Source organism: Rutidosis leptorrhynchoides, chromosome 3 (assembly GCF_046630445.1).
Source record: "Rutidosis leptorrhynchoides isolate AG116_Rl617_1_P2 chromosome 3, CSIRO_AGI_Rlap_v1, whole genome shotgun sequence".
Lineage (NCBI taxonomy): Eukaryota > Viridiplantae > Streptophyta > Magnoliopsida > Asterales > Asteraceae > Rutidosis > Rutidosis leptorrhynchoides.
The window spans coordinates 383,264,939-383,276,057 of record NC_092335.1 but is presented as its reverse complement, the minus strand read 5'-3'; positions in this window follow the sequence as shown (position 1 = coordinate 383,276,057).

Below are 11,119 nucleotides of genomic sequence, written 5' to 3'. Positions count from 1 at the left end.
CCCTTAATGGTGTAAGGAGAAAAGAGCAACGCGAAGCTAAATCTTATTAGTAATTTGAAGGCGTAAAAGCTAATAAGAAAGGGTTGCTATGCTGTTCTAGCACACGTCGAGAAAGTACAAACTGAAGAAAAGAGCATCAATGATGTTCCCGTCGCAAAAGAATTTCCCGATGTATTTCCGAAAGAATTACCGGGATTACCTCCACACCGATCCGTTGAATTTCAAATAGATCTTGTACCGGGAGCTGCACCAATAGCTCGTGCTCCATACAGACTCGTACCCAGTGAAATGAAGGAACTTCAAAGACGAATACAAGAACTTCTAGAGCGTGTTTTCATACGACCAAGTACATCACCATGGGGAGCTCCTGTTTTATTTGTCAAAAAGAAGGATGGTACATTCAGGTTGTGTATCGACTACCGAGAGTTAAACAAACTTACCATCAAGAACCGTTACCCACTACCGAGAATCGACGACTTATTTGATCAATTACAAGGCTCGTCAGTTTATTCGAAGATTGATTTACGTTCTGGGTATCATCAAATGCGGGTGAAGGAGGACGATATTCCGAAGACTGCTTTCTGAACGCGTTACGGTCATTACGAGTTTATGGTTATGCCGTTTGGATTAACTAACGCAATAGCTGTGTTCATGGACCTCATGAACAGAGTGTGTGGACCATATCTCGACAAGTTTGTCATTGTCTTCATCGATGACATACTTATTTACTCAAAGAATAATCAAGAGCATGAAGAACATTTGAGGAAAGTACTGGAATTGTTGAGGAAAGAAAAACTGTACGCTAAGTTTTCAAATTGTGCATTTTGGTTGAAAGAAGTTCAATTCCTCGGACATGTTGTGAGCAAAGAAGGTATTCAGGTTGATCTGGCAAAGATTGAAACCGTTATAAACTGGGAAACCCCGAAAACTCTGAAGCATATACGTCAATTTTTAGGACTGGCTGGTTACTATAGAAAATTCATCCAAGATTTTTCCAAAATAGAAAAACCCTTGACTGCATTAACGCATAAAGGGAAGAAATTTGAATGGAAGGATGAACAAGAAAAAGCATTTCAATTGTTGAAGAAAAAGTTAACTACGGCACCTATATTGTCATTGCCTGAAGGAAATGATGATTTTGTGATATATTGTGACGCCTCAAAGCAAGGCCTCGGTTGTGTATTAATGCAACGAACGAAGGTAATTGCTTATGCGTCTAGACAATTGAAGATTCACAAGCAAAATTAAGCGACACACGATTTGGAATTAGGCGCTGTTGTTTTTGCATTAAAGACTTGGAGGCACTACTTATATGGGGTCAAAAGTATTATATATACCGACCACAAAAGTCTTCAACATATATTTAATCAGAAACAACTGAACATGAGGCAGCGCAGGTGGATTGAATTGTTGAATGATTACAACTTTGAAATTCGTTACCACCCGGGGAAGGCGAATGTGGTAGCCGACGCTTTGAGTAGAAAGGACAGAGAACCCATTCGAGTAAAAGCTATGAATATAATGATTCACAATAACCTTACTACTCAAATAAAGGAGGCGCAACAAGGAGTTTTAAAAGAGGGAAATTTAAAGGATGAAATACCCAAAGGATCGGAGAAGCATCTTAATATTTGGGAAGACGGAACCCGGTATAGGGCTGAAAGAATTTGGGTACCAAAATTTGGAAATATGAGAGAAATGGTACTTAGAGAAGCTCATAAAACCTGATACTCAATACATCCTGGAACGGGGAAGATGTACAAAGATCTCAAGAAACATTTTTGGTGGCCAGGTATGAAATCCGATGTTGCTAAATACGTAGGGGAATGTTTGACGTGTTCTAAGGTCAAAGCTGAGCATCAGAAACCATCAGGTCTACCTCAACAACCCGAAATCCTGAAATGGAAATGGGAAAACATTACCATGGATTTCATCACTAAATTGCCAAGGACTGCAAGTGGTTTTGATACTATTTGGGTAATAGTTGATCGTCTCACCAAATCAGCACACTTCCTGCCAATAAGAGAAGATGACAAGATGGAGATGCTAGCATGACTGTATTTGAAGGGATGGCAGATTTGTTTCAAGGTTTTGGCAGACATTACAACAAGCATTGGGAACTCGTCTAGATATGAATACTGCCTATCATCCAGAAACTGATGGGCAGAGCGAAAGGACAATACAGACTCTTGAAGACATGCTACGAGCATGTGTTATTGATTTTGGAAACGGTTGGGATCGACATCTACCATTAGCAGAATTTTCCTACAACAACAATTACCACTCGAGTATCGAAATGGCACCGTTCGAAGCACTTTATGGTAGAAAGTGCAGATCTCCAATTTGTTAGAATGAATTAGGGGATAGACAGATTACGGGTCCAGAGATAATCTAAGAAACTACAGAGAAAATCATCCAAATTCAACAACGGTTGAAAACGGCTCTGAGTCGACAAAAGAGCTACGTGGACCTTAAAAGGAAAGATATAGAATTTGAGATTGGAGAGATGGTCATGCTTAAGGTTTCACCTTGGAAAGGCGTTGTTCGATTTGGTAAACGGGGGAAACTAAATCCAAGGTACATTTGACCATTCAAGATTATAGATTGTGTCGGACCAGTAGCTTACCAACTGGAGTTACCTCAACAACTTGCAGCTATACATAACACTTTTCATGTCTTGAATCTGAAGAAGTGTTTTGCTAAAGAAGATCTCACTATACTGTTAGACGAAATCCAAATCAACGAAAAACTTCAATTTATTGAAGAACCCGTCGAGATAATGGATCGCGAGATTAAAAGGCTCAAGCAAAACAAGATACCAATTGTTAAGGTTCGATGGAATGCTCATAGAGGACCTGAGTTCACCTGGGAATGAGAAGATCAGATGAAGAATAAATACCCGCACTTATTTCCAGGAGATACGTCAACACCTCCAACTGCTTAAAATTTCGGGACGAAATTTATTTAACGGGTAGGTATTGTAGTGACCCGAACTTTTCCATGTTTATATATATTAAAAGAAATTGATATTTATATGATTAAGTGTTTCCAACATGTTAAGCAATCACACTTGTTAAGACTTGATTAATTGAAATAGGTTTTATATAGACAATTGACCACCCAAGTTGACCGGTGATTCACAAACGTTAAAACTTGTAAAAACTATATGATGTCATATATATAGATATATATATAGTTAACATGGTATTATGATAAGTAAACATATCATTAAGTATATTAACAATGAACTACATATGTAAAAACAAGACTACTAACTTAATGATTTCGAAACGAGACATATATGTAACGATTATCGTTGTAACGACATTTAATTGTATATATATCATATTAAGATATATTAATATATCATAATATCATGATAATGTAATAATTTAACATCTCATTTGATATAATAAACAATGGATTAACAACACTTAACAGGATCGTTAACCTAAAGGCTTCAAAACAACATTTACATGTAACGACTAACGATGACATAACGACTCAGTTAAAATGTATATACATGTAGTGTTTTAATATGTATTTATACATTTTTTAAATACTTCAAGACACTTATCAAAATACTTCTACTTAACAAAAATGCTTACAATTACATCCTCGTTCAGTTTCATCAACAATTCTACTCGTATGCACCCGTATTAGTACTCATACAATACACAGCTTTTAGATGTATGTACTATTGGTATATACACTCCAATTATCAGCTCTTAACAGCCCATGTGAGTCACCTAACACATGTAGGAACCATCATTTGGCAACTAGCATGAAATATCTTATAAAATTACAAAAATATTAGTAATCATTCATGACTTATTTACATGTAAACAAAATTACACATCCTTTATATCTAATCCATATACCAACGACCAAAAACACCTACAAACACTTTCATTCATCAATTTTCTTCAACAAATTGATCTCTCTCAAGTTCTATCTTCAAGTTCTAAGTGTTCTTCATAAATTCTATAAGTTATAGTTTCATAAAATCAAGAATACTTCCAAGTTTGCTAGCTTACTTCCAATCTTGTAAAGTGATCATCCAACCTCAAGAAATCTTTCTTATTTACAGTAAGATATCTTTCTAATACAAGGTAATACTCATATTCAAACTTTGATTCAATTTCTATAACTATAACAATCTTATTTTGAGTGGAAATCTTACTTGAACTTGTTTTCGTGTCATGATTCTGCTTCAAGAACTTTCAAGCCATCCAAGGATCCTTTGAAGCTAGATCCATTTTTTTCTTTTCCAGTAGGTTTATCCATAAAACTTGAGGTAGTAATGATGTTCATAATATCATTTGATTCATATATATATAACTACCTTATTCGAAGGTTTAAACTTGTAATCACTAGAACATAGTTTAGTTAATTCTAAACTTGTTCACAAATAAAAGTTAATCCTTCTAACTTGACTTTTAAAATCAACTAAACACATGTTCTATATCTATATGATATGCTAACTTAATGATTTAAAACCTGAAAACATGAAAAACACCGTAAAACTGGATATACGCCGTCGTAGTAACACCGCGGGCTGTTTTGGGTTAGTTAATTAAAAACTATGATAAACTTTGATTTAAAATTTGTTCTTCTGGAAAAATGATTTTTATTATGAACATGAAACTATATCCAAAAATCATAATTAAACTCAAAGTGGAAATATGTTTTCCAAAATGGTCATCTAGACGTCGTTCTTTCGACTGAAATGACTACCTCTACAAAAACGACTTGTAACCTGTATTTCCGACTATAAACTTATACTTTTTCTGTACATATTCATAAACTTAAGCTCAATATGAAACCATAGCAATTGGATTCACTCAAAACGGATTTAAAACGAAGAAGTTATGGGTAAAACAAGATTGGATATTTTTACTTGTTGTAGCTACGTGAAAATTGGTAACAAATCTATACAAATCATATCCTAACTAACTTATATTGTATTATACATGTATTCTAATATATTATGTAATCTTGGGATACCATAGACACGTATGCAAATGTTTTGACATATCATATCGACCCATCTATATATATTATTTGGAACAACCATAGACACTCTATATGCAGTAATGTTGGAGTTAGCTATACAGGGTTGAGGTTGATTCCAAAAATATATATACTTTGAGTTGTGATCTAGCCTGAGAAATGTATACACTGGGTCGTGGATTGGGTCAAGATAATATATATCAATTTATTTCTGTACATCTAACTATGGACAACTAGTTGTAGGTTACTAACGAGGACAGCTGACTGAAAATATTTAAAACATTAAAACGTATTAAAAAATGTTGTAAATATATTTTGAACATACTTTGATATATATGTACATATTTGTTATAGGTTCGTGAATCGACCAGTGGCCAAGTCTTACTTCCCGACGAAGTAAAAATCTGTGAAAGTGAGTTATAGTCCCACTTTTGAAATCTAATATTTTGGGATGAGAATACATGCAGCTTTATAAATGTTTTACAAAATAGACACAAGTACGCAAAACTACATTCTATGGTTGGATTATTTTACCGAATATCGCCCTTCAAGTCTGGTAGCCTAAGAATTAGGGAAATGTCCCCTAATTGACACAAATCCTAAAGATAGATCTATTGGGCTTAACAACCCCCATTCAGGTTATGGATGGTTTAGTACTTCGAGATTATTATACAGACGAGAGGTTCTGTTTTGGGGATATTCTATGCATTAAGTTAACGTCGGTTACCAGGTGTTCAACATATGAATGATTTTTATCTCTATGCAGTTTGCGAAATGCCTGATAAGAGATGTGTTATAAAAATGAAATCTTGTGGTATATTATTATGATTTAATAATATGTAGGTTAAACCTATAACTCACCAACAATTTTGTTGACGTTTTAAGCATGTTTATTCTCCGGTGATTATTAAGAGCTTCCGCTGTTGCATACTAAATTAAGGACAAGATTTGGAGTCCATGCTTGTATAATATTGTTTAAAAACTGCATTCGAAGACTTATGTTGATGTGTAATATTATTGTAAACCATTATGTAATGGTCGTGTGAAAAACGCTATATTTTAGATTATCATTATTTGATAATCGTCGTAATATTTTAAAGGTTATGGTTTGCTTTAAAATCGAATGCAGTCTTTGAAAAACATCTCATATAGAGGTCAAAACCTCGCGACTAAATCAATTAATATGGAACGTTTATAATCAATATGAACGGAACATTTCACGTTCCTTGATGATGGAACGTCGTTCTTGTTGTCAGGTTGAGCACTTTGCAGTTTTCTTGATACATTTGCACACTTTGGTCAATTTTACACCAAATTTACACTTAGAACTGCAATAGCACTCAGAACACGATAAACCCCAAGATCATAGCTTTTTGAGCACTTTGGAAACGAAAACCAAGTAAAATGAGATAGATATTGCGTGAGAAACATAGCGTGGATGAGCAATATCAATAAGTCTCTCCTAGACATGGCCTCACAAGGCAATTTCTTGTCACGAACAGCAGACGAAGCATGGAATCTCTTAGAAATAATAGCTATAAACCTAGTAAAATGAGGTAGATACCCTCACTCTTCAAAGTGCTCAAAAAGCTATGATCTCACCCTCACTCTTCAAAGTTATCAATTCCTAAAAGTTCCAACGCTACTAGAACCAGTCTAAGGTATCCTTACCCTAGATGGGCATATAAACAACAGAATAGCTCGGACTCTAATATAATCTTCCCATTACACCAACCTACTCTCCACTCTAAGGAAACTTTAGTTGACTTTATGAAAAAGCAATACATGATAAACCTTCATGTCATAGAATGCCAAAATAAGTTTGATACTTTGATAAAGACTTTTGAAGAATTAATAACCAATTTTCAGCTTACTCTTAAAAAGTTGAAATAGAGTGATGCCATAGTAGTAACTAGAGGTGAGAAGGAAACAACTGTTAATATACCCATACAAGATTTTTTCGATACGGAACCTGTGCCAATTGACCCAATTGTCAATCCACCGGAACCTATCTCTCCTAAAGCTCTGAAAATTATTCAGCGAGCCCGCATACCTTTTCCAGGTAGGCATAGGAAGGAAAAACAAGAAGTGCAATTCGCTAAGTATTGGGATATTATTAAAAATCTGCATTTGAATGTACGACTAGTAGATGCTTTAGTAGAAATGCCAAACTGCGAATTTTTCAAAGAATTGCTTTCAAACAAAGAGAGATTAAGAGAGATATTTAGTTTACCCTTAAGTGAGGAATGTTCATTAGTGTTACAACATGGTATTCCCCCTAAGTTAGGAGTACAGTAAGATTCACGGTACCTTGCTACCTGCAAGATGTCCAAATCAGCAATGCGTTAGCAGACTTAGGAGCCCGTGTAAAATTAATGCCCTATTCATTTTTCAAAAAGTTAGGACTTAATGACTTAAGACCTACCATAATGACTATCCAACTCGCGGACAGATTAGTTAAGATTCCTCGAGGAATAGCTGAGGATGTCCTAGTCAGAGTGGATAAGTTTGCATTCCTCGTTGATTTCGTCATTATGGATATTGAGGAAGACACAAAGGTTCCACTCATACTTGGCAGACCATTCTTGAATACTGCCAAGGCCATAATTGACGTACACGAGAAATCACTGAAATTAAGAGTTGGAAATAAAGAAGTCACATTTAATGTCGACCGACTCATGACCCATCCTCGCGAAGAAGATCTCAATCACGCCGCTTCATTTCAAGAACTCATCAATGAATATCTGGAGGATACCATGGCTATATGCAGTCAAGATCAATTTCTAAGGATCTGTTCTTTACACCTCCTGAAGGAATCCTCGATAACCATTTAGCCATAGATCCTGGTCAAAATAAATCTCCTCTCTCTGAAAGTAACTTTCTCGGCAAAACTATCCGAATAGCACCGCTAAGACAAGGTATTCCCCTACCTCTGTTAAGGAGAAGATCGAATGAAGAAACATATTTCATTCAGGTATTCCAGGAGCCACAGTTAATTGAGGACTGTGATGAAATTCCTGAGCCAACCTTCAAAACTAAAGAAGAAGTTTATGAAGATGAAGCATTAAGAAGGACAATTTTCAGAACCAAAGAACAGATAGCATCAGTGACCGCTATTAAGGAGGAAGAATCAGAATTCCAGGAGAGATATGACTCGTTAGACAGAAAGGAGATAGCAAGAATGAATCCATCTATCGAAGAATCTCCGGAATTGGAGTTAAAAAAGTTACCCAAACATCTGGAGTATGCATTCTTAGAAGAAGAATCGCAACTCCCTGTAATCATTTCTAAAGATCTCACGTCGCACGAGAAGGCAGAATTGATTAGGGTTCTGAAATCACTTAAGAAAGCAATAGCTTGGAATATTTCTAACTTAAAAGGAATCAGTCCAAACTATTGCACCCACAAGATCTTCATGGAAGATGATTTCAAACCATCAGTTCAGAGATAAAGAAGGTTCAATCAATGATTCAAGAATTTTCAAGAAAGAAGTAATCAAACTTCTGGACGCCGGTCTGATATATCCTATTTTCAATTCGCCATGGGTCAGTACTGTTTAAGTGGTACCTAAGAAAGGAGGAATGACAGTAATAAAAAATGAGAATAATGAACTTATTCCAACACGGGAGGTCACCGGTTGGAGGGTTTGCATAGATTATCGTAAACTAAATGATGCAACCCAGAAAGATCATTTTCCACTTTCGTTCATTGATCAAATGTTGGAACGCCTATCAGGAAATGAGTTCTATTATTTCCTTGACGATTTTTCCAGTTACTTTCAAATTCCCCTCGATCCAAAGGACCAAGAAAAAACAACCTTCACCTGTCCTTATGGAAAATTTGCCTATCGACGCATGCCCTTTGGGTTGTGCAATGCACCTGCTACATTTTAGAGGTGTATGGTAGCTATATTCCATGACATGATCAAACGTTGTATGAAAGTCTTCATGGATGACTTCTCCATATTCGGAAGTACCTTTGAGTCATGCCTTTCTAACCTTGACAAGATGCTCACCTGGTGCGAAGATTCGAACTTAGTTCTAAATTGGGAAAAATGTCACTTCATGGTAAAAGAAAGAATAGTTTTAGGACATAAGATATCAAAGTCAAGAATAGAAATCGACAAGGCTAAATTGAAACCATAACCAAACTTCCAGAACCTATCACAGTAAAAGTTGTGAGGAGTTTCCTTGGACACGCCTTTTTCTACCGAAGTTCTATCAAAGATTTTTCAAAGGTCGCACCACCTATTACTCATTTTCTCGGAAAGGAAGTTCCGTTCATCTTTAATAAAGAATGTGTTCAAGCATTCAACTATCTAAAGAAACAGCTCACACATGCACCCATCATGATAGCTCCTGATTGGAGTTTACCATTCGAAATCATGTGTGATGCTAGTGACTTCGTAGTTGGAGCTGTACTAGGACAACAGAAAAATAAGCATTTTCATCCGATCTATTACGCTAACAAAATCTTAACCGGAGCTTAAGAGAATTACACTACTACGGAAAAGGAGTTGCTAGTAGTAGTTTTCGCCTTCAACAAATTCTGTTCTTATCTCATTCTGTCCAAAACTACGGTTTACACAGATCACTCAGCCCTAAAAAATCTGTTTACTAAGTAAGATGCTAAACCAAGACTCCTACGATAGATCTTACTCCTTCAAGAATTCGTTATCAAGATTAAAGATAAGAAAGGAGCAGAGAACATTGTAGCAGATCATCTTACTCTTTTAGAGAAACCGGCGATGGAAAAACTTATTGAACAAGATATTAGAGACAAATTTCCAGAAGAACATCTTATGAGCTTAGGACAAGCCAACATAGGATCACAATTCACTGATACCCCTTGGTACGCTGACATAGCCAACTACCTAGTTGATAGAGTGGTACAAAAAGGAATGAGCACATCCCGAAGAAGGAAGTTCTTCAGGGATGCTAAGTACTACTACTGGGAAGATTCGTACCTGTTCATAATTTGCCCTAATCAGATAATCAGTAGGTGCGTAGATGAGAAGCAAGCAACATGGATTCTTCACCAATGTCATCACGGACCAATTGGAGGTCATAATGGAGCAAACTTAACAGCAAGAAAAGTCTACGATTCAGGATTTTATTGGCCTACTATATTTCGAGATGCGCAAGAGCTTGTAAAGCGTTGTGACGCTTGCCAAAGACAAGGTATTGTCTCTATGAAGAATGAGATGCCTTGGACTAATACCAAGCTTGCGAGATCTTCGATATATGGGGATTAGACTTTATGGGACCATTCCCCAAGTCTAATGGAAAATAATATGTCCTCGTAGCAGTAGTTTACGTCTCCAAATGGGTCGAAGCCCAAGCATTTCCAACCAATGATGCCAAGGTCGTCACCAATTTCCTGAAAAGACTCTTCTGCCGATTTGGAACTCCCCGCGTTATAATAAGTGATAGAGGCACACACTTCTGTAATACTCAATTCATGAAGGTGATGCAACAATACGGAGTTACCCACAAGATGTCCACTGCCTATCATCCGCAGACCAATGAACAGGCAGAAGTCTCTAACAGAGCACTCAAAAGAATTCTAGAACGAACTGTCGGACATCATGGGAATAAATGGGCCGAAAAACTAGATGATGCTCTGTGGGCATTCTGGACTACTTACAAGAATCCTTTAGGAACTACACCCTAGCGCATGATATATGGAAAAGTCTGTCACCTTCCGCTAGAACTCGAATACAAAGCTATTTGGGCATTGAAGACCTGTAACCTCGATCCTTCAGTAACCACTAGGCATCGAAAGATGCAGATGAATGAACTCACTGAATTAAGAGACCAAGTATATGAGATGTCGTATATCTACAAGGAACGAACGAAGCTGACACACGATGCAAAACTGATACCAACAAAGTTCGCTCCTAGAGATAAAGTTCTACTCTTCAATTCTCCATTCAAGAAGTTTGCTGGTAAATTCAGATCACGATGGAGTTGACCATTTAAAGTAATACACGCTTTTCTGCATGGATCCGTAGAATTAGAAGGACCCACCAAAAACTTCAAAGTTAATGGCCATTAATTGAAAGCTTATCTAGAAGACCACAACAGGGAGGAATATCTCTTCTCCC